This window comes from Macaca thibetana, chromosome 9 (assembly GCF_024542745.1).
Source record: "Macaca thibetana thibetana isolate TM-01 chromosome 9, ASM2454274v1, whole genome shotgun sequence".
In the NCBI taxonomy this organism is placed as follows: domain Eukaryota; kingdom Metazoa; phylum Chordata; class Mammalia; order Primates; family Cercopithecidae; genus Macaca; species Macaca thibetana.
Genome location: NC_065586.1, coordinates 14,535,139 through 14,559,909, shown reverse-complemented (window position 1 = coordinate 14,559,909; position 24,771 = coordinate 14,535,139). Strand labels below are relative to the sequence as shown.

The 24,771-nt window shown below is 43.7% G+C and overlaps 2 protein-coding genes across 3 annotated transcripts in view; one reads left to right on the top strand and one right to left on the bottom strand.

Moving 5' to 3' along the window:
• The window catches only part of HSPA14 (heat shock protein family A (Hsp70) member 14), a 691,631-nt gene that overhangs the window by 239,225 nt on the left and 427,635 nt on the right, over positions 1–24,771 (bottom strand). The window lies entirely within an intron of this gene.
• Positions 1–24,771, top strand: part of FAM107B (family with sequence similarity 107 member B) — a 253,351-nt gene that overhangs the window by 146,190 nt on the left and 82,390 nt on the right. The window contains exon 1 of one of the 2 annotated variants that reach the window (XM_050803275.1): positions 19,749–19,925. The exons of the other annotated variant lie outside the window; for it this stretch is intronic. The gene's annotated coding sequence lies outside the window, so the exon portion shown is untranslated. Of the gene's footprint in view, positions 1–19,748; positions 19,926–24,771 lie in introns of those variants that run through there. 2 annotated transcript variants of the gene reach the window in all.

Sequence of the window (24,771 nt, the reverse complement as noted above, 5' to 3'; positions counted from 1 at the left end):
AGTGACAGAAAAATTAAGGAAAATGAGTTGTTTTATATGCCTTTAAGATACAAAGCCCAAGTGTGAGCGATTTACTTATTTATTTAAGACAGAGTCTCTGTCCTCCAGACTGGAGGGCAGTGGGGCAATCTCAGCTCACTGTGACCTCCCCCTCCTAGGTTCAAGCAATTCTCGTGCCTCAGCCTCCTGAGTAGCTGGGATTACAGACATGCACTACCATGCCCAGCTAATTTTTATATTTTTAGTAGAGATGGAGTTTCACCATGTTGGCCAGGTTGGTCTCAAACCCCTGGCCTCATGTGATCCGCCTGCCTCAGCCTCCCAAAATGCTGGGATTACAGGCATGAGCCACCATGCGGGCCCAACTGTGAGCTAATTGGCTTGAAGCCTGAACTCTCCCGACTCCTCCTCTGAATATGGGTTGCTTCCTTTGTGCCCATCTCAGCTCTCTGTGTTGGTCAGCCTCCTTTGAATGTCTGTGCCTTTTGGGTAGTAGATGTTTTAACAGATCTCTACTTAGCCACAGTTGGGATGAACTGTCACCTAAATTCCTGATGTAAGATGCACAGGATGCATCCTGTGGCCTGCTGGCCTCCTGCAGGTGATAAGCTGTTCTCCACCTACTTCTGTGTCTACTGATTGAGCTGTTTGCTTAAGAAGAATAAGGTGTGTCTGCCTCAAACTTGTTCTGCTAGTTGTTATTTTAATATGGTTATATAATTAAAATCAAATCAACAAAACATGAACACCAAAAGAAAGAGGGTTGTGATGATCAAAATCAAGTCAAATGCTTTGAAAAGAATAAACATGAGCAGCTTAAAACAAAATGCTGTCAAGTTATGTGTGGGTAAGAGAATTGTATCAGATGGATAAACTAGTATCAGTCAAGAAGAATGCTTTACTCAGGTTGCTTTGCAATTCTCTCCACATTCCTGCTCCCCTTTTGAAGAGGCAAACTAGAAATTGTGTAGTTAATGAATGCATTAGGAGTGTGATTTCTACAGGAAAGAAATCCCTGTGATTTCTACAGGGAACTCCAATTAGAAGATTTATGGTTAAAGGAAAATGTTGAGTCTACAGGCAAATAAACTGAGACACAAATGCTCAACATATGTTTATGTTAAATTAAGTGTTTAAGGCATACATTATGTTTCTATAATTTCCTGTTCTGATTAACTGACCATGTACTTGAATGAAAATAGCCAATAAGAGGGTTTCTAGTGTACAGAAGCTTTTATGTGCTGCTTAGATGCCTTCTCCAGGAAGCTTTCTGACTTTCTCCCTCTGACCTGGTTTAAGAATCTCATGCCTGTAATCTTAGCACTTTGGGAGACTGAGGCAGGTGGATCTCAAGGTCAGGAGTTCAAGACCAGCCTGGCCAACATAGTGAAACCCTGTCTCTACTAAAAATACAAAAATTAGCTGGGCAGGGTAGTGCGCACCTACAGTCTCAGCGACTCAGGAGGCTGAGGCAGGAGAATCTCTGAACTCGGGAGGCAGAGGTTGCAGTGAGCTGAGATCATGCCACTGCACTCCAATCTGGGCAATACAGCGAGACTCCATCTCAAAAAAAAAAAAAAAAAAAGCGTCTCTCATACTGGCTCCCAGGTGCTTGTCCATCACAGCATTTATTGTATTATGTTTGTTCCAATGTCTGTCTCCTCCGCTAGGCTGTAAGTCTGCTGAGGGCAGTGACCGCATTTTTCATCTCCATATTCTTAGGTCCTGACATATTGCCTGGCCCCAGTTTGATGCATAAATGTTTATTGAATGAAAGCGGAAAGATGGACTTTATTAAATGTGTTGATGGAAAAGCCAAGATGAAAAGCCAGGCATGTTACTTCACGGAGAGACTGTGGAAAAGCTTTGTTGGTATAAGGGGTCATTTTGGGGGGTATTTAAGATGCGTGTGATTCGTTGGAAGGGAAAGGCCTGGAATCAGAGAGCAACTTGAATATATTTTATTGTTAGTGTTTGTTGACGTGGCAGACCCTCTCTTAACTGCAAGGTACTTTTGTACATCTTTTTTACCCTGAAGAATTTTTCCTTCCCTTTCTTTTTGCTCTCCAAGAGTCATACTCCGCTTTCAGTAGCTGACAAGCAAGCTGTGGAATGGGGCTGCTGCCACCCGACATTGGCTGGGAAGGCCTCAAAAAATCCAAATCCTGTTTCCAATCTTGTTTATGCTCCTTCCTCTGTTCCCCAACTTCAAATTAACAGATGCTTCTCGTCTGGGAACCTATGGGAGTTCTCAAGGCCATGTATCCTGTTTCTTTGAATAGAATTGCAGCCTGACTAAGGTAAGAATTAGTTTCCTTTTTGTCTTTTATATTCTTTAATTCCTTGTCTTCACTCTTTAATCAAATGTCTTGTTTTAATTTTTCCTTGCCCTGTGGCATTGGCTTATGGGTAGCCACAAAATGTCCCATTTCATATACGTTTTAAAAAGTGGACCACAGGAGGAAATATTTTATCCAAAGGGAACATTATAGTTTGAACACTTAAGATCTAGAATCAAAGAGTCTGCAGTAGGAGTCAGTCACAGGACACAGATAACAGGGGCACAGTTTGACATAAAAATTTAGAAATGAGTCTACGTAACATAAACAGCAGTTTAATGTTGCTTTCAAAACACCGAAATGTGAAACCAAATCTCCTTCTCTTCACTGGCTGTGGATGTGCCTCTTCCCCTGGAATTCCCTGAAAAGAATGCCAAATTTAAAAAAACCGAGAACCTAAGAAATAAAATCGTCTTTATTACAAAAGACCTGATTATCTACATTAAAAATCCCAAAGAACTATTGTAAAAATGACTAAGAACTATAATATGTGAGTTTGTCAAGTTCATAAGATACAGGGTCAATCTGTGGGAATCAACTATATTTTTATATACAAGCAATAAATAGTTAGAAATTGAAATTCTAAAAATGTATAATTTACAATAACATCAAAACCGAGAAGTACTTAGGGGTGACTTTAACAAAATATATGTAAGGTTTGTATGCTAGAAATTACCAAATATTGATAAGGAAATCGAAGAAGACTGAAATAAATGGAGAGACATACTATGTTCACATATCAGAAGACTATATATTAAGATATCAGTTAAACACTGCATGTTCTTACTCATAGATGGGAGTTGAACAATGAGAACACATGGACACAGGGAGGGGAACATCACACACTGGGGCCTGTCGGGGATAGGGGGCTAGGGGAGGGATAGCATTAGGAGAAATACCTAATGTAGAGGATGGGTTGATGGATGCAGCAAACCACCATGGTACGTATATACCTATGTAACAAACCTGCACGTTCTGCACATGTATCCCAGAACTTAAAGTATAATAATAAAAAAAATACAGTAAGCGTTTTGAAAAAAATCAATGTTACTCTAAAATGTATTTTAAAGCAAAGGGCCTAGTACAACCCAAATACTTTTGGAGAACAACAAAGTTAGATAACTCACAAAACCTGATTTTTAGAGTTGCTATAAAGCAATATAAATAAGATAGGGTGGTAGTGATGAAAGGTTAGATATATAGAGACATGGAACAGGATAGAAAATCCAGAAATAGGCCAGATGCGGTGGCTCATGCCTGTAATCCCAGCACTCTGGGAGGCCGAGGTAGGCAGATCATGAGGTCAGGAAATCAAGACCATCCTGGCCAACATGGTGAAACCCTGTCTCTATTAAAAATACAAAAATTAGCTGGGCGTGGTGGCGCACGCCTGTAGTCCCAGCTACTCAGGAGGCTGAGGCAGGAGAATGGCTTGAACCTGGGAGGTGGAGGTTGCAATGAGCCAAGGTTGTGCCACTGCACTCCAGCCTGGCAACAGAGCGAGACTCCATCTCAAAAAAAAAAAAAGGAAAGAAAATCCAGAAATAGATAGACATTGACACAGTCAATTGATTTGCAACAAAGCTACCAAGTTCATCAATGTATAAAACATAGTCCTTTCAACAAACAGAACAATGGAACATCTGTATACTAATGAAAAAAAAAAAAAGAAATTTTGCCTTTACACCATTGACTAGCACCATATGAAAATATTCATTTGAAATACATCATAGACCTAAATGTAAAAGCAAAAACTATAAAACTTCTAAAAGAAAACATAAGAGAAATTAATTGAGTGTTTAGCTTGAGCAAAGTTTTTTTGTTTGTTTGTTTGTTTTTTTGCTAGGACACAAACACAAATCATAAAAGAAAACATGGATAAATAAGCCTTCAAATTTAAAGTTTTTTCTTCTTCAAAAGACATTGTTAAGGAAATAAAGAGAGAAGTCATAGATGGGGAGAAAATATTTAGAAAACACACACCTGTAAAAGAACTCTTACAACTTATTAAGAAAACACACACAACCAATAAAAACTGGATAAAAGACTGGAACAGATGCTTCACTAAGGAAGATATATGGATGGCAAATAGCACATGAAAAGGTGCTCAACATAGTACGCCATTAGAAAGATAAAAATTAAAACCACTATTCACCTATTAGAATGGCTAAAATGAAAAACACTGCTAGTGTCGTGTGCTGATGGATCATAGAGCAAGCAGGACTCTCATGCACTGCTGATGGGAAAGTAAATACTTACGGGCACTTTGGGGAAAAGTGCCCATTAAGTGAAATACACACGGACCATACTGCCTTACTTTCCTAGGGTTGCTGTAACAAGGTATCTCAAAGTAAGTGGCTTAAAATAACAGCAATGTATGTCTCCCACTTCTGGTGGCTACAAGTATCGGATGAAGGGGTCTGCAGGTGGTGCTCTCTCTGAAGCTCCCTCTGAAGCTTATAGGAGAGTTTCCTTCCTCGCATCTTCTAACCTCTGGTGCTTGCGGACAATCCTTGGCACTGTTTATCTTATTGATGCATCACTCCAATCTCTGCCCCTGTTGTCACAAGACCATCTTCTTCCTGCGTGTCTGTTTCTGTGTCTCTTCTCCTCTTCTTATGATACCTACCAGTCAGATCAACGGCCACCTTACTCCAATATGACCTCATCTTAATTACATCATCTTCAGTGACTTTTTTTGTTTTTGTTTTTGTTTTTTTTTTGAGACACAGTCTTACTCTGTCGCCCAGGCTGGTAGGCAGTGGCATAATCTCAGCTCACTGCAACCTCTGTCTCCCGGATTCAAGCAACTCTCCTGCCTCAGCTTCCTGCAGAGCTGGGATAACAGGTTCACACCACCATGCCCGGCTAATGTTTGTATTTTTAGTAGAGACGGGATTTCGCTCTGTTGGTCAGGCTGGTCTCAAACTGTTGGCCTCAAGTGATCCAGCTGCCTTGGCCTCCCAAAGTGCTGGAATTATAGGCATGAGCCACCAAGCCTGGCCTGCAATGACTTATTTCCAAATAAGGTACTGGGGATTAGGACTCAACATCTTTTTGGTGGGCGTGGGGGCAGGGGACAGAATCCAACCCAGAACACCATACAACCCGACAGTCCTACTCCTAGGTTTTCACCCAAGAGAAATGAAAACATATGTTCTCACACAGACCTGTGTGAGATGTGTATAGTGGTTTTATTCACACTCACCCCAAACTACAAACAAGCCAAATGTTTGTCAACTGTAAATGGATAAACAGAGATAAACAATACAATGGAATACCACTTGGAAATAAAAAGTACGAATTACTGATAGACCTGAGAACATAGAGAAATCTCAGAAGCATTGTGTGAAGTGAAAGCAGCCCCGAAGGAGACTGTGAACTGTATAATACCCTGCAGGTTGCATTCTGGAAAAGGGAGAACTATGGAGCAAGAATCGCAGGGACTGTGGGTGGGCAGGAGGAATTCACCACAAGGAGACATGAGTCAACTTTTTTGGGTGGTGAAATATTCCCTATGATAATTGTGGAGGTGGTAACACAACTGTATTACATGAGTCAAAATTCATAGATCTGTACACTAAAAAGAGTAAATCTCACTGTGTATAAATTTCACTTCAAGAGGCTGGGTTTGGTGCTCCACACCTGTAAACCCCACCTCCCAGCTTCAAGCAATTCTCCTGTCTCAGCCTCCCAGGTAGCTGAGATAACAGGTGTGCACCACCACAGTAATTAGGCCCCCAACTCTGGGTCATGGGCCTGTCTCAGACTCTTTTTTTTTTTTTGGCATCTACCTGAATCTGTCTCTAGTTCTTTGTTCTTTACTCCTGACCGGACAGCACCTTCCTAGATGTGGCGGTGTCCTTTCTTCCCCACCAGGACAGCTTGCTCTTGGTTTACATGTGTTCAAGCTCTGAGCACACCGTTTTACTTTTGTCTCTGCTCGAACATAGATAGCCACTTCCATGTTTCATCACTTCTAAGCAGTCATCAATTGTGAAATTAGGATATCTTAAGCTTCAGATGCCAGAATGTACAATTTTGTGTTAAATCATATTCAGTTTACCCCATTTTTGAAAAGACAATGTCTCCTGAGTGGCTTGACTCGTCGTGAGCAAGACCCGGGCTCTCCCTCACTTCCTGTTGCAAGTTTGAGAGACACGTATCCTCCCCAGGGATTTAAAGCAGTAAGGCCCCCCCCACCTTGAGGTGCAAGCCCCTTCTCTTTGCAGATGCTTTTATCTGGATATGCAACAATCGCTAGCAAGGTGCAGAGCAGGAATTACACACAGGTCTCAACAGGAAAGGCTGTTTCCTGAGTCTTTAATTCACAGTGAAAACCGGGGCGTGACCTTCGAAAAAACCTGAAAATATCCCAAGTCGGTTAATTTCCTTTTCCTTTCCAGCCTCTTTATTTCCTTATCTTCGCTCCTGCCGCATTCTTGTCTGTGATTAGTTCTTCCTCTCGGTTCTCTTTCTTCTCTTTTCTCCTATTGCTCCTCTCCTTTTTCTTCTCTTCCTTATCCTTCTCTTATTCACCCACCTGCCTGCCTTATTTTTATTTTTACTTTCCTTACTCTCTCTCTCTCTCTCTTTTTTTTTTTTTTCTTTTTGAGAGAGGGTCTCCCTCTGTCACCCAGGCTGGAGTACAGTGGCACAATCATGGCTCACTGCAGCCTGACCTCCCAGGGCTCAAGGCATCCTCCCACCTCAGCCTCCCAAGTAGCTGGGACCACAGATTTGTGCCATTACACCCAGCTAATTTTTGTATTTTTTGTGCAGAGACAGGGTTTCCCCATGTTGCCCAGGCTGGTCTCCAACTCCTGGGCTCAATCGATCTGCTTGCCTTGGCCTCCCACAGGGCTGGGATTACAGGCGTGAGCCACTGAGCCCAGCCTCCTTACTCTCTCGAGTGTACCTTTCATTATTGCCGTTCTTATTCAGTAAAGTTTTGTGTTCTCCAATATGCCTAGAAGAAAGTCTGCCACAAACTTGCCAATAATATACCCACTGGGTCTTTCCATTTTTTTATACCAGGCTGACCTAGGCAATGGAACAATACCTTTTATCAGCTTCTTGATGTGATTCCAGCTCATGCATATTCATTTTCAACCTCATTACTAGTCCCCTGGGCTTATTTTGTGTCATCAGAAGAGGAGTGAGAATTATGGAAATCTCAGTAAAAACAATGTCCTTTGTCTTTTCATTTCTGTAGTACTTTTGAAGCTCAAGTTTCCAGTAGCTCTGTAGAACTGCTAATCAGATTTTTTTTCCTACGTATAAAGCTGAGTCTTAAGAACACTCATTCCAACAAATGTGCAACATGACCTTGTAGTTCAGCTTTATCAAAATTTTCAATAAAGATACTCAGTTTTGCCATCCACAAGCAGGTCAATATTATTATTGTTTTTAAAAAACCACTGTCCTTAAGGCTCTTTATTTAACACAGCAGGGAAATATCAAACCTCTTTTAGAAAGTTTTAAAATAATTGTTATAAAATGTTTGAAGGAATAAACTATTAAGGGAAGTTTTTGTGATTATTTTATACAATTGGGAAGTAATATAATGATGCCTAAGTAATTCCATTATACTTATTTTTAATTTAATTTGATAAATATCTATCTAGCTCTGATTGTGAAGTTCTTGTTGTGCTAAGCACTAAAAAAAGATTAAAACATTGATTCCTGCCTGCCTTCAAGGTTGACAAGGTAATTAGGGAACACATACAAAAAATTATTACAATAAGAAGTTTGTGGCCGGGCGTGGTGGCTCAAGCCTCTAATCCCAGCACTTGGGAGGCTGACACAGGTGGATCATGAGGTCAGGAGATCAAGATCATCCTGGCTAACAGAGTGAAACCCCGTCTCTACTAAAAATACAAAAAAGTTAGCAGGGCGTGGTGGCGGGCGCCTGTAGTCCCAGCTACTCGGGAGGCTGAAGCAGGAGAATGGCGTGAACCCGGGAGGCGGAGCTTGCAGTAAGTCGAGATCACACCACTGCACTCCAGCCTGGGCAACAGAGTGAGACTCGGTCTCAGAAAAAAAAAAAAAAAAAAAAAGAAAAGGAAAAAGAAGTTTGTTAGCTTCTCAAATATAGAATGGTGCTTTTTATTTAACTTATTCTGTTCCCAAATCTAGCTCACTCCTTTCCACACAGAGATACTTAATAAGTAATTTATAAATATTAAGTGCTATTAAAAAATTAAAGAAGCAGTTGGTCTAGGTTACAAAAGTTAAGGGAGGCCTCATGGCAGACCTAAGGTTTGAACAGAAGCTTAATGCATGGGCAAAACCTGGATCTGCTAACAGAGGGGAGGAAGAGCATGTCTGCTAGAGGGAGCATCATGAATGAAGATTGGGAAGTGGAAGTGTGTGTTTATGTCTCATAGGAAAAATGGCTAGAGTAGAGTTCACTTCAGCAAGGCCTAGGCTTAATGTCCAGAAGACCAAAATATATCCATTAATTCTCTCCCTACAAGATCATTCCTATCAGCTTACGGATAATTATTCGTTTCTGCCTTTTTTTTTTTTTTTTTTTTTTTTTTGAGATGGTGCCTCACTCTGTCACTCAGGCTGGAGTGCAGTGGTACAATCTCAGCTCACTGCAACCTTCACCTCCCAGGTTCAAGCAATCCTCCTGCTTCAGCCTCCCAAGTAGCTGGGACTACAGGCACATGCCACCGTGCCCAAAAAAATACAAAAAATAATGTTTGTGTTTTTAGTAGAGATGGGTTTTCATTATATTGGCCAGGCTGGTCTTGAACTCCTGACCTCAAGTGATCCACCTGCCTTGGCCTCCCAACGTGCTAGGATTACAGGCGTGAGCCACCACGCCCAGCCGTTTCTGCCATTTTTAAAAACAAGCAAAGCAATGAAACAAAACCTTTCTTGGCCCTGGATTCCCCTCTGTCTACTGCCGTTGACAAAGCTGCCTATAATAGCTGCCTCCGATTGCTCTTTTCCCATTATGTCTTGAAGCCACTCCAGCCAGGTCTTCATCCCCACTCCTCCCCGAGTGATTCTTGAGTTGGTAAACACTCCCTGTCTCATGCAACCTGGTAGCAGTGTTTGACAAAGGTGCCCATCACATCCTCTCCTGCTTGAAACCCTGGTCTCACTTGGTCTCCAGGTTTCATTCATAGCTCCCTTGGGTCCCATTCACTTTCACTGGCCATTCTTCTCTCTCTCTCTCTTTTTTTTTTTTTTTTTTTTTTTTTGAGACAGAGTCTCGCTTGCTGTGTCGCCCAGGCTGGAGTGCAATGGCACAATCTTGGCTCACTGCAACCTCTGCCTCCTGGGTTCAAGCAATTCTCCTGTCTCAGTCTCCCGAGTAGCTGGGATTACAGGCATGGGCCACCACGCCTGGCTAATTTTTGTATTTTTAGTAGAGACCGGGTTTTGCCATGTTGGTCAGGCTGATCTTGAACTCCTGACCTCGGGTGATCCACCTGCCTCAGCCTTCCACAGTGCTGGGATTACAGGTGTGAGCCACTGCACCTGGCTCCTTCTCCGTCTCTTTTGCCAGTTCCCAGCAGCTCCCCGACCACCAAATGCCAGGGCGCCCTGGGCACAGGCCTCAGTTTCTCCCTTGGTGATGAACACAGGCTCCTGGCTTTCAGTATCACGCACACTGATGGCTTCTGATCATGCTCAGAGCCTCTAAGAGCCCACAGGACCTCATGTGATCTGTGACCCTCACAGGACAATGACTGTCAGGGGGAAAAGAAAGAAGTGACTTCAAGTTTTATTGATTGATTGATTGATTGATTGATTGAGATGGAGTCTCACTCTGTTGCCCAGGCCGGAGTGCAGTGGCATGCTCTCGGCTCATTGCAACCTCTGCCTCCCACGTTCAAGTGATTCTTCTGTATCAGCCTCCCAAGTAGCTGGGACTACAGGTGCCCACCACTATGCCTGGCTAATTTTTGTATTTTTGGTAGAGACAGGTTTTCACCATGTTGCCCACGCTGGTCTCTAGCTCCTGACCTCAAGTGATCGGCCCACCTCGGCCTCCCGAAGTGCTGGGATTACAGGTATGAGCCACCGCCCCCAGCTGACTTTGAATTTTAGTAAAAGAAAAGCCAGTGGTCTGACTTTGAGGGGAAAGTGTTGTATAATTTGTTTTACTAGATTAGCCTAGCCGATGTGGCCTGCTTGTGCGATGACTTGAGTCATAGTGTATACCTGTGTGGGGCAGACAGAAGGAGAGCAGTATTAGTGGATATGCGCTCTGACAATTGTGTGTCTGTGGGCCAGGCAGAATTTGATAGAGATGGAGAGAAAAATGTAGATTTGAGAGAAATGATAGACAAAGCAATGTCTTGGTTTTGTCACCAAAGTAGATGTGGGGCTTAAGTGAGGAAATTAAGATTATCTTGAAGTTTGTGCAGTGAAAAAAACTGTCAGGGTTAATGAGGGGGCATGGGGTAAATAAGGAAGTTCCGAGTAAAAAGAGAAGTTCTGCTTTTCATTAGTTATATGGATAAACTGTCTTTTAAAAGATTATGAATCTCTCCAATCAAGCTAAGAATCATTCTTAAAATCAATTTCATGAGCAAATCATTCTTAAAATCAATTTCCATACCACTAGGTTCCTCCTGTTCTATGATAACATTTTAATTGCCAAGTCAATTCATTGAAAGTTTATGGGCTCGGTGCGGTTGCTCACACATGTAATCCCAGCACTTTGGGAGGCCGAGGCAGGCAGGTCACTTGAGGTCAGGAGTTTGAGACCAGCCTGGCCAACATGGCGAAACCCTGTCTCTCCTAAAAATACAAAAATTAGCCGGCCATGATGGTGCACGCTTGTAATCCTAGCTACTCGTGGGCTGAGGCAGGAGAATTGCTTGAACCTGGGAGGTGGAGGTTGCATTGAACTGAGATTGCACCACTGCACTCTAGCCTGAGTGACAGAGTGAGACTCTGTCTCAAATAAATAAATAAAATTTAAAAAAGACAGTTTACCTGTTTCATCCTGAGTCACTTGTATTTTTCTAGGAATTTTTATTTCATCTGCATTTCCAGACAAAGTTGCTCATGGTATTTCTGTATGCTTTTTTTAGTTTTGGGGTATCTACAATTATGTCTCCATTTTTATTCCCAATCTTTTTTTACTTGTTCTTTCTTTGTGTGTCTTTGTCTCTCAGCCTGTCTGTCACTTATCATTTTGGACAAAGGTCTGTTATTTTCTTTGGTCTATCAAAGACAAGGACAGTTCTGTCGTATCTTTGTATTTCTTTCTTCTGTCCTTGTAATAATTTGTGTATTAAATGATACAAATGATAGCAAATGGCTGAAGCAATTGTTGCAGAGAGAAATGAGCTGAGAAAAGCAGGTGCATGTCAAAGTACAGTTTCCTGCAATGTGTGTCAGCTGTGGACTTAGAAAAAGGAGGCCACCAGAACAAGCTAGAATCTTGGACAGGGTAAGTAAGGAAGGACAGGGCAGGTTGGTTTGAGTGCTGATGGCAACTGAGAGAGGAACAAGGAGACTTGCAAAACCTCTCCAGAAACTGCCCTCAGCTGCCCATGAAGGATTCTGTCCTTCTATCATGCATTCATTCTCTCTTTTTCCTTATGAAGTTCAAACTTTTATTAAATTAACGTTATCCAGCAAACACTAACATTAGTTAGAATTTTAGTTTAAATTTGGTGGAACAAATAGAAGAGTGTTATTACTTGAACAGCAGTTTTAAAAGTCCAGTAATCATTAGCAGTTCAAATGTGTGGGTCACACACATCTCTAAGCAGAGTTAATAAGCAAACCTTCTCTGGCACGATTTAACATTAGCTGCAGTTTGAACTTTACTTCTAAGGTCGGAGTGGATCACACAGCCCTCTCTTCCAGCCAAGCCTGGACAGCAACCCAACTAAAGCTGGAACTTTTTATAGAAATAAGGACTTATATATAAAACATGTATACATATTTATACTCATACACGTACACACACATGCATACACATACACATATATAAGGACATAAAAATGTTTTATATGTATGAGGATATAAACATAAAAATGTATGTATTTAGTGGCTGAGAGTGGTGACTCCCAGCTAATAACTAGCAAGGAAAAATATATACATATATATTTTTATATATATTTATAAATGAATGAGCTTAGAAGAGGATCTTGAGCTCCAAACGAGATGAACTATGATCCCTGCCAAGATCTTGATTTTGATTTTCGGAGGACTTCAGCAGAGAATGCAGCCATGCCATTTCAGGACTACAGAAATAGCTATGAATTCATTTACCGTTAAGACCAGAGGAGGCTGAAGCTTTGGTTAAGTTTCTTATCCAAGGTCACCAGGCAGATCTCTTTAGTCCTAGCCTAGCTTTCCTTCCATTCTTCCATAAACTGATTTTATTGCAATTAATAGAAGTTAGGTGAATATATATATATATATATATATATATAAAACTGCCATTCAACTAGTTATTAATAATATAAGCATTCCAAGGGATACTTTCTGCTAATGGAAATGTGTGTATCTAGAGTGAATATCAGAAAGAAGAAAAAGAAGTTGGAGCAAACTGTAGAATGTTCACAGAAATTTGGCCATTTGTATTATATGTTAGTTATTTGAATCAGGAAATTTACAGAAATTATTTTCATATTGCTTAATTGCAGAGATGGCTTGTTTACTCATTAGTATCTATCATGAAGATATCTTAGTATTTTTGACAGGATGAACACTTGAGGATTTTGTTCCCCGTCTCTTTGCTATTTAGAGATCTTAGTTTTAATACACAGGAAGACTCTCAGGAAATCCTTTTTTCTGGTTTTGGATTCATGGAAAGAAAAAAAAAAACGTAAAGTGCAGATCTTTGCATCGTTCAGGAGTCGTTTATGTGAGTAACAGCTGTTTCTCTTGATTCTTCGTGATGTCCAGTTACAAGTTAGAACCACCATTTCATAGAGTACCTTTGATTTTAAAATTTTGAACAACGAAAAGCAAGTGGTCTTTAAAAATGAAATTTAGTATTTTAGGCAATACATATATTAAGTGTTTGGAAAATAAAACTCTCCTGAATTTGTAAACTCTCTAGAATTGGCAAAGTACTCAGTTACATCATGAAATACGGCTCTGTTTTGGAGCTTGCAAAGTGCTTTTGTAGTGGATAACTACTGCAGGGGACAATACTTATCTTTACTGTTGGTGCTATTAGCATATTTAATGAAGTAATTCCATTCCTGTGCTCACAAATGCTCATACACAGAGGCTCTTTTAATGAAACAGCTTATCATCTGGTTTGTAGCATATTCTTTCAGATTTGGGCATATCATTTTGATTCTTCCTAAGTACTATTAATTTTAAAAGGTACGCATGTGCTGTATTTGCTTGGCAAACCACACAGCTTTTCACAAAAATTTTCCACAAATGAGTTATCTAAGTCTCTTTATTGAAAAGCATTATCTTCCTGGGTTATGGAACATTACATTAATGTCATACAACAATTGTGCAAACTAGTTAAACAAAATAAAGGAAATTCTGTTATATTTACATGATTATGCTATTTAAATGATAAAATTAGGATGCCATATTCTTTTTTTTTGTGGGGGGGGGGATGGAGTCTCGCTCTGTCTCCCAGGTTGGAGTGCAGTGGCGAGACCTCGGTTCACTGCAAGCTCTGCCTCCCCGGTTCACGCCATTCTCCTGCCTCAGCCTCCCGAGTAGCTGAACTACCAGTGCCCATCACCACGCCCGGCTAATTTTTTGTATTTTTAGTAGAGACGGGGTTTCACCATGTTAACCAGGATGGTCTCGATTTCCTGACCTCGTGATCCACCCGCCTCGGCCTTCCAAAGTGTTGGGATTACAGGCGTGAACCACCGCGCCTGGCCTAGGTGCCATATTCTTAACTTTGTTTTCCTTTCCCTATGTTTTTCAGTATTCAGGTCATCAGGGTTCAATGAAGACTTGGTAACCATTGAATCGTGTGGGAGCTCGGTTATTACTTGATAAGAATTCCTTCTTAGGCCTGGTTCCTGGTTTACTGCTGAGCTCTGCATGTGATACCTTCCACCTTCTGCCTGCTTCCACTTTATGTTTATATTAAAGAGCATGTGTTTGCCTATCCTTCCATCTATCATAGAATTCTAAGATAGCCTCCACAATTCCTGGCCTCTGGTATACACACATCTTCTCTAGTTATTCAGTCATAATCTAGGTATTGTTGTGAAGGGATTTTGCAGATGTAAGGAAGGTCTCGAGTCAGTTGCCTGTCCAGATAGGAAGATGATCTGGGTGTGCCCGACCTAATCACATGAGTACTTTAAATCTGAGTCTAGAACCCAAGATGGTTGAGTCAGAGATTGGAAGCAGAGAAGGATTTGTGGAGACACTGCTCACCAGAAGATGGGGAGGGCCACATGATGAGGTTTCTGGGCAGCCTTTAGCCTTTAGCAGCTGAGAGTAGCTCTCAGCTGACAGCCAGCAAAGAAACTGGGTCCTCAGTCCTATAGCCACAAAGAACTGAATTCTGTCAGCAATCTGAATGACCTTAGAAGAGGACCTTGAGCTGCAGACAAGATGAACTATGAGCCCTGCCAAGATCTTGATTTTAGCTTTGGAAGGCCTTCAGCATAGACCTCAGTCATGGCATTTCTGGACTGAAAAAAGGATGAGTCAATATCTGGGTGTTATAAGCCACTAAGTCTATGGTAAGATGTTATGCAGCAATAGATATCTAAAACACTTATTTAGAACCCAATCCACCTTAGTTGCATTACAGTCCCAAAGCCTTTGTTCTTTTTTCTTTCCCCCATCTTTTTCTTATTTAAACCAAAAACAAATAAGCAGAAATTAACTATTTTCTTTGACCTATCAGTTGAGGCCATGAGGTCAATACAAATGTACTGAATCTGTCCTTGTGGGTTTTGTGTTGAATGGCAAAGTGTTTTTGTCTTATCATCGGAAAGATTTCCCTTGAGACTATTGTTAGCACCTGTTACTTTGCCCTCCATTCTGTAGTTCCTCATGTCTGATTTAGAGGAAGATTATCTGCAAGGATGGCCACAAGAATTCCTCCTCTCCTAGTACCACACGCAAGCCCTGTTGCAACATGACTACTGCTTCTACCATCAAGGGGAGTCTGTTTCCCCAAACCTGGGATTTGGGCTGACATTGTGACATTTTTAATGGTAGAATGTAGCAGAATTCTATCATTCTTCTAGACCTATAATGCTACAGCTCCAGGGGCCTTACCACTTCCTCTTTCTCCCTCCTGGACCGGGCTGCTGTGTGAGGAAGTCCTATGTAGCCTGCTGAGAGGCCATACAAGGGGATTTGAGATGCCAGAGCTGACAGCTGCCATCAACTTCTGGACTTTGAGGCCACTCAGGGCAAGCCAGTCCCTGGCTAACCTCCCAGTTGACTGCAAATGTATGACAGAGCCAAGTTAATGCCACATGGGGCAGAAATAAGATATCCCAGCTGAGCCTTGTCCAAACTGCCAACCCACAGTATTGTGAGCAAATCATGTGCTCTTATTTTAAGCCACTAAAGTTTTGAGGTGATGTGTTATACAGTCGTAGATAATTGACACAGAATGAGAGAGCGTGGCTTAAAAATAGGATTTTAAAATTAAGATTTTATTTCTTTTTGAATGGATTACGATTCAAATGTCCACATACACAGTGCAAAATTTAAGGTACAAAAGAGTATACATGTCAAAACACATTTCCCTCCTCTAGGGCATTGTTAAGTTTTTCTCATCTCTTTGGAGCTCTTCAGCATGGTGGTTTGGGTGTAAAGTAACAATTTTAAGATTATGCATGAGGAAAATGACCCAAGTAGAAGATAAAAAAGCAACACATCTTATTCCAAATTGATTTGCTTTGTATCATTTTATGTCCCCAAATATTCATTTCTGCTTTCTTCAATTTTCCTTTGGGATGAATTTACAAGGTCCCCAGATGTCCAAGCTAAAGGATGAGGTCATAGCAGAGTATATGGTGACCCTGTAGGTTGCTGCTCTGAAATGGAAAATTATTATGTATGTTTTCCAGTAATGCAAGATCAGAGAATCTATCACCAGTGATGGGTTAAATGACTCAGAAACCATTCAGCGGAGTGTTCCCTTTGTATTGTAAGGGAAATCAGTATTTGTATTGAAAGCAAATCAGTAAACACCATCTAAGCCACCTGATAAACTGTGTCAGCCCCATAACAAAATCTTAAACACAATCCAGCAGGCTATTTAGGCCACTAGTTCCCCTTACTTTTTCCAGAGTCCTGTCTACATTCAGAATGTGAAATCTACAGTATATCAGACTTGGGCTGAGGGTCCGGTGTTACCTGGTATAACCCTGGGAAGTACCAGGCTTATGCATTCAACAACATCTATCACACACAGAGTGATATGTTGCAGATACTCTGGTGGATGGTATGGATACAAATGGAAATATCACCATAGCTCATAACCTTTAAGCTTTTATTTCCCGGGATTCACCCACAGTAGCTCCAGGGGCCCCAAACCAAATTGGATACTTGATCTTACCTGTATTAAAACCCCCCTAAGATTCCCTAGGGATGTGAGATATTCAGCCCAAAAGAGTGGTTTTAACATATTGATATTGGCCTCCTGTCTTTTATTTGAATTAATAAATTCAAAGTAAATATTTGCTTTTATTTGTTTCTGGTTTAAAAGAAATTATGGTACCTGGTACAAAAGGTAGCATGGTGACTTTGAGCCTGTAGGCATTTATACCCTGGAGTATGGAACAAGCCTTTGTTTCTATTTCTCTCATGGGGCAGGGAAAAGACCATGGTCACTTATCACATTCAGACACTCTGCCTGGCCTTGCATCACAGATGTTCATCCAGGCTACTTTGTATGGAGAAGTCAGGCTCACTGCTGGGTTGGGGTTTAGAATCTCGAATCCAATGAATCTTTGGTTAGAATCTCGAATCCAATGCACGCTTCTCCTATTCATCTGATGGGGCTGCCATAACCGAATACCCCAGACTGAGTGACTTAAACAAGACATTTCATTTTCCCACAGTTATGAAGGCTGGAAGTCCAAGATCGAGATGGCAGCAGGGCTGGTTTCTGGTGAAGTCTCTCTTTCTGGCTTGTAGTTGGCGGCCTTCTCATTGTGTCTTCATGTGGCCTCTTCTCTGTGTTTGGGCAGAGAAAGAGAGGGTGGGGAAAGGGACAGGGGGGAAAGAGGGAGGGAGAGAGGAAGAGAGAAGGAAGGAGGGATCTGGTGTCTCTTCCTCCTTATATAAGGCCACAAGACCTAAGCTTAGGATCACACCCTTATGACCCTGTTTAACCTTAATTACCTCCCTATAGGTCCTGTCTCCAAATACAGTCACATTGGGGGTTAGGGCTTCAACATATGAATTATAGGGGTAAGTGTTAGCTCATAACACTTCCTATATGCCAGATATTACATTAGGCAAGTGGATATAAAGATATGTATATATGTCAAGCACAAACTCTGGGCTCACAGAGGTACATATTTACAATACAGTGCAATAGTGGCAATACCGTGCCGGGTATGGAAGGGGCAGAAAAGATCCATCTGGCCTGAGCAGGTCAGGGAAAGTTTTCCAGAGAAGGCTGATTCTCAGGAGAGGAGCTCTTGGGGATGGGTGAAGTTCTGCTAGGCAGAGGGGAAGCCCGTGGAAGAGCATGACAAGGCCATATATTCATTATTTCATCCAGTCTTCATCACAGAGCAGGGCCACTTAGCAAATACGGCACTCTGGCTGAGTGGAGTCTTGGATGTTTGCTGGGGAGCTTGGACTTGATCATGTAGCAGGAAGCAGGTACCCACTAAAGTGTTTCAAGCAGAGGAGGACACTGAGCATCTTGCACCTGGAAAGTTCACTTGCACCCCAGAAAGTTGAGAGGAAAACCATGTGTTAGAGGCTGGGGCCAGTTAGGAAGCCCCTGCCACCATATTGTGACTGAGCCCAAAGGCAACAGTGGCAGTGCCAAAGGAGGGGGAGGGAGACGGCCAGGAATTGCACACATTGCACAGGCCTCGGAGTTGATGCCAATGTGGGGAGGGAGGGAGACAGTTTAGGCTGGATCCTAGGTTTTAGTCTGGTGACCGGTGGAGCCATTGTGAAGAACAGAAACACAACTCAAGGACGGGAGAGAAGGAAGAATCATAGGAAACACCATGTATAAAGTTCATGGAATTCAACTTCCTGAGCTGGGAAGGAGTTTCTTTAAGTTCTCTGGCAGTGATTCCAGCCCTCAGTGGGTTCCAGGGAACCACGGATGGCCAGACCCTTACACGGTTGGCGGGCTGTGGTTTAGAGCATGGTGTGTGATAAATATCTTTGGAATAAGTAATTTGTTTACCACAATCCATAACTGATGTGACTTTTCTGTATGACTATGACCCAAACTGTCTTAGTCAGAAAAATTTCCCCATAAATAAGCCCTTAGTCATCTGTTGCCAAGACAGTGAAAAAGCTTTTGATCTAAAATCCACGAACCTGTTGTCTTTTTGCTACGCTGAAACAGATACTGTTTCAGTCCCTGATTTTGTACCTGCTGTGATTCAAGTAGATGGTAATCTCAGAGCCTTAGGGTTGGTTAGAGCAGCACTTGTAAAAGAGCTGAAGAAAAGGAGATCAGAGAGCAGATAAGAGGCAGAATAAACCCTTTCTTTCTTGCATATTTAAATTTCCAGTTACCCTTTGATGAAGGGAGGGGAGGAAAATGGGTGAATCCCCAGGTCACTGGGTTTTGATTTGTACAATTACAACGAATGTCTCCTTTTCCTCCCTGATTCCGTCTGCGTTTTCTTCCAAGAGGAACTGGCAGGATTTCTATGGGGACGGCCTCTAAGCATTGCACGCTTGCCGGGGAGACAGAGCCCGGACACCCAGGAGCCAGATGCTCTTGGGTACCTGTGTGTGTGAGAGAGAATAAGAGAGAGAGACGGGGGGTGGGGACAGAGAGAGAGAGAGAGAGAGAGAGAATGAAAGAATGAGACGGGGAGAGAGAAAGAATGAGAGAATGAGAATGAGAGAAAGAGAGACAATGAGACAATGAGAGAAAGAGATTAAGGGAGAGAGAGATAAAAAGAAGAGAGAAGTGACAGAGACAGAGACGCAGAGGGAGAGAGCGACGGAACCAGGGAGTGAGAAAACAGGAGAGTGTGGCTGTGACCTACGCGGCCGCCTTCCCACTTTCCCGGTCGTCCGGGGCCGCCGCGCTTCCCCTCCAGCCCTCGCTCCCACCGAGTCCCCGAGGCTGAGCGCTGGAGCCCCTGCTGGCGCCCCTCCCGGTGCGGATGCCCGGCCTGTCTGGATCTCCGCCCGACGCGCGCGAGCGGTGGAAGGAAGGCGGGGCGGGGCTGCTGGGGGCGGGGCGCGTCGGGGGTGTGGCCTTGCCCGCCCCGCCCCTCCCCGCCCCGCCTCGCCGCTTAATTCGGACGCGCGGGGCCGCGGAGAGCGACAGCCGCCCTGAGCCGGACTGGCTTGCGGGTCGGGCCGCTGCCGCCGGAGCCGCCCTCGCGCCGCCTCGGGCCGCCGCGGAGCAGTCGGGCCGCTGGGCGCCGCCGTGGGTGCCCGGAGCGAGCCGGGAGGGAGCCGCGTGTCTTTGTGCGCGCCGAGGTAGGTTCGCCTCCCGCACTTACTTTGCACACAAAGACGAGGGGCGCGGGGAGGCGGGCGGCGGCCCGGCCCGACCCCGGCTCCGGGGACCCTCTCGGCGGGCGGGCGGGCGGGCGGGCGGCCGGGCGGGTGGGGGAGTCCCCGAGCGCCGGGGGCGGGGAGCTTGCGGGGACTGCGGGTCACCCCGTGCGGCGCCCGGGAGGTGCCGAGGCTCAGGGCCGGCACGCGGCGGGGCCGGGCGAGGGGCGCCGCGGAGGCGGGGACCGCTGCGGGGAAGGGGCCCAGCGGCCGCCCGGCTCATTGTTGCCTCCTCGGCGTTGCCGCTGGGGAGCCCTACCCGGCGCGGGGTGCCTGCCCTCGGCGCCTCTCGCCCCGCGGCGCCCGGCGTGGACCGGGTCGCGCCCCGACGCCAGCCCCCGCCCCGCAGACAAAGCCGGAGCCGGGGAGGTTCGCCCCGCGCCGAAGGTGGCCGTGACACTGACTGCAGTCTGCAAGTAACTTTTCGTCTTTTGCCTCTTCTCTTTCTCCACTGTTCCAGTGAACCCAGCATATGGGGTGGTGTGACACACACAAGGAGTCCTAATACAATTTGGGTTCCATAATTTCCCCCAGGCATCTTTAGGTGCCTTGGAGGTGGCACTGATGCGTATGGCAAAGTGTTAGTGTTGTGTAGGGGGTGGTGTTCACCACTTGTGAAGTCTGCAAGAGGAATTAGGTTGAGAGGGTGAACTGCAGATTTCATTCTCTGCTGCAAGGTACCAAGCCTCCTTCCTTCCTCCCTCCCAAAGATTTCAGGCAATGACAGCGGAGCAAAGTTACTTGATAGGATGGGAGCGATTTTGAGGGGACATAAAGAAAACGGAATGAGGCCTGTTCAACTTCACATTCTTAAACTTGAGATTTGTTGCTATCAAGTACATCGGTTTTCTCCTCCAGCCACGTTTTCCTAACATCACTTTGGAAATTCTATCCAAGTGGCTTTAAGTTGAAATAGTGCCTGGGCTACCTGTCCAGAGAAGATTTCTTAGCGCCGCTGGTTTCCGGGTTAAACTTTTCATTAGAAAATTTTATATATTAATTAAAAAATTGATTGAAAAAATATGGAAGAAAACCACTCGTGCTCACCACCCAAACACACCCTAAGGATGAAGGCATCTTTGCTTAATTTATAACTTGGCAGCCAAAAAGTGTGTGTGTGTGTGTGTGTGTGTGTGTGAGTGTGATAGAGAGGGAAAGAGAGAGGGAGGGAGAGAGGGTGGGGTGGTAAATGAGAGCATTACTGACCAGCCACATCAGCCTAAAATACATTTAATCATGATAATTCTACAACATTGGTATGCCACTTACATCCAAGATTAATACGGACAAGTTGTTTTGAAATATATTTTCTTATAGGTTTGCAAATAACCACCTGTACAGAAGGGAGAAGAAAGATACAGGAAAGACAATGTAGATTTCCACTTTATTTGGAAGAATGGGCTGACAAAGTTTTATGGACTGTATTTTTGAATTCAGGAGTCATTTGGGATTGACTTTTGTCTTTAAATGAAATCTTTCAGCTTTAAAAATATTTAAAAAGTTACATTGTGTTCTGAGATTCGTGAGAAATATGTGATGGAAAGGAATTCTTGTTTGTGGAACAAGGAATAGCAGTGATTGTACAACTGAGTGCATGCTGGTTTCTTAAAGACCTTTCACTGAGAAAGTAAAATAAGAGTTTTCCTGAGAGTTGTGAGTTGAGTGTGTATGTTCTTTTAAAATAAAATCGTTCTTTAGCCACAAATTTGGCCACTGGACGCTTTTGTTATTACGTACTTTTATTTTCCTCTTGTAACATTTTTGGACTTTTGAATTCTCTAATATGCAAAATAAAAGGTCTTTGAGACAACCATTTAGAAGTAGGTTGATCATTAGGATGATGCAATACATTTTGAAGTTAGAAGAATTTACAAGAAGGAAGTCGTGGCTATGTACACTGAGGTGCATTTTTGTTGCAGTTCCTAACACTTGGGGCGCTTTAATCTGCACGCACGCTGAGCGTTGAGGTGTAGTAGTGGCCTGTGAGTCAATGAGTCATGCATGTGGTCTGCTCTAACGATCGGCATTCCTTCAGGAGTCCTGATGCCTTTCTGTCTGCAAAAGTCAAACGAAGCTCCAATAGAAAATTTCACAATCCCCTACCCCAGGGGACTAGAGATCCCCTTCCTTGGATGGTTAAAAATGGACTTGGTTTACGAGTCTGAGAAATTGACATGTGAAATCTTGTTCCTGATGTGGGAGGATGGATGCCGTCATTCATTCATTCATTCAGTCTTTCCTTTGACTCTTAATTGTTTAAAATGTCACAAGTAAAGGTGGAAAAGAGTTTTACTGATTTTCTTTGGGAATGGTGGAGGGGTAGAAGACTTATCTCCGGACGGAAAGAGGAAACACAGTAGATGAGGAATATAGTTGAATGTTATTCCTAACTTACCTTCTGCCCCTTCCCTCCGGAATTCTGTGCGCAAGCATTTTGAGGAAATGCGTTGGGAGTTTGGGTGAGATCTAGATTTTGGGCATTTGTAGAAGTCTCCAGCTATCTCTGGGAGTCATTGCTCTTCTTTCAGCCTAGAGAAGGTGGCTATGGGTGCCACTGTGCTTTGGGCACACTCTGGGGTGGGAAAGCTGCCGTGGAGTGGGATGCCCTCTGTGTGCATCATGGGGTCAAGTGTGGCTTTGGGATGACCTCATGAGACCTTGCTGCATTTCCTTGTATAGTTCCCTTGTCTAATCATGGCCTATTTTTGCTTTTCCTTCTTGAAGCAAACCATTTTTCTCTCCTTTTCCTTTCTAGTTCAAGAAGGGCTGGGCCTGATCCATCTGAACTTTCCCTCACCCTAAGTACTTAGGATACTTGCTGAAGAGGAATGGACAATCTTACCCATCTCATATCACTGATTCCAGTACCCCATCAGTGAAAGAAAGAAGATTATTTGGCAAGCTGGTTTAGATTGCCATTTAGTCATGGTTCATGGACAAGGGGCTCTTTTAAGGTTGATGGGGGAGGCTTTGCTTGTCATTTACTCTCCATTCACCAGACATTTAGTGCCCATCATGCGCCAGGCACTGGGTTTACTACTGTTAACAAGACTACAAGGTAGGTGAGGAAGATATGTAAAGACTGGGCTGGGTACAGTGGCTCGTGCCTGTAATCCCAGTGCTTTGGGAGGCTGAAGCAGGAAGACTGCTTAAGGCCAGGAGTTTGAGACCAGCCTGGGCAACATAGTGACCTTCATCTCTACAGAAAATTAGCTGGTCACACCTGTAATCCGAGGCGTGCGGATCACGAGGTCTGGAGATCGAGACCATCCTGGCTAACATGGTGAAACCCTGTCTCTACTAAAAATACAAAAAAATTAGCCGGGCGTGGTGGCGGGTGTCTGTAGTCCCAGCTACTCGGGAGGCTGAGGCAGGAGAATGGCGTGAATCTGGGAGGCAGAGCTTGCAGTGAGCCGAGATTGCGCCACTGCACTCTAGCCTGAGCGACAGACTCTGTCTCAAAAAAAAAAAATAAAAAAAAATAAAAAAAAAAAGCTAGGTGTAGCAGCGCGCTCCTGTGGTGGAAGCTACTCGGGAGACTGAGGCAGGCGGATTGCTTTTGACCAGGAGTTTGAGACCAGGCTGGGCAACATAGTGACCCCCATCTCTACAACAAATTTTTAAAAATTAGCTGGGAGTGGTGGTGCATGCCTGTAGTCCCAGCTATTCTGGAGGCTGAGGCAGGAAGATCACTTGAGCCCAGGAGTTCGAGGCTGCAGTGAGCTGTGATCATGCCAGTACACTCCAGCCTGGGCGACAGAGTGAGAGCCTGTCGCTAAAAAACACATATACATAAACAAGAATTACACAAAATTACACAAAAATTGTTTAATTACAGTTAAGAGCTGGGAAAGGAAAGCAGTGCGTGGTGAATTAAGGTAGCTCAGAAAGAATGATGTCATTGCCAGTGAAGGTGGGGGTTGGGTATCTGACAGTGGAAATGTCAGGGTGGGTGGGTACGGCGGGCCATGGAGCTACATGGGGATTTGCCCAGTGCCCATCAGTTCAGAGCCTAGCTGAACAGGGGGTGGACTGTTCACCTAGGCTGAACAGGGGTAGGGGCTTAGCTGAACAGATGAGGTGGACTGTTCAGTTCTGTCTGGAATTTGGCTGAGGGGTTCAGACGCTTTGTCTTGGAATTGAGGTGGATCTGGAAAACATATGGTTGTCCCAGTGTCCTTGCTGAAGGTAAACTTTATGGCCAGTAGCCCCGGGAAGCCAGTTGTGGTGGGATGTGGTGTCCTGAGCTGGCCTGGATTCCAGGAGTGAGGACTTGTGTCACGCAAGGCTCACCCGACTACAGCTGTGCCCACCAGAGGTTTTGTTGCTAATGAAAAGATAAGAGGGATTTGTGGGGAACGAGCGAGAAGACTTATTTAAGAACATTATTCGGACTCAGATGAGCTGTAGGAAGGAAAATGGGGAGAGAGATGCAGAAAAAGGAGGGAATCTTGCTTTGACACCAGGTGAACTCTTGACTTAGGGACTGACTTTTTTTTAGTGAAAATAAATCTTTCAGCTTTAAAAATATTTAAAGAGTAAAATTGAGTTCTGAGATTCACGCGATGTATGTGATGAAAAGAGCTCTTTTTTTTTTGTAGAACAAGGAATAGCAGTGATCCCACAGCAGGGTACATGCCGGCACTGAGAAAGTTAAAGAAGGGCTTCCCTGTGAGGAGTGAGTTGTGTTGAGTTTGTATGTTCTGTGGAAATAAGAATCATTATTCAGCTGCAGATTCTACATTCTTTTATGTTCCCTGATCAAAGA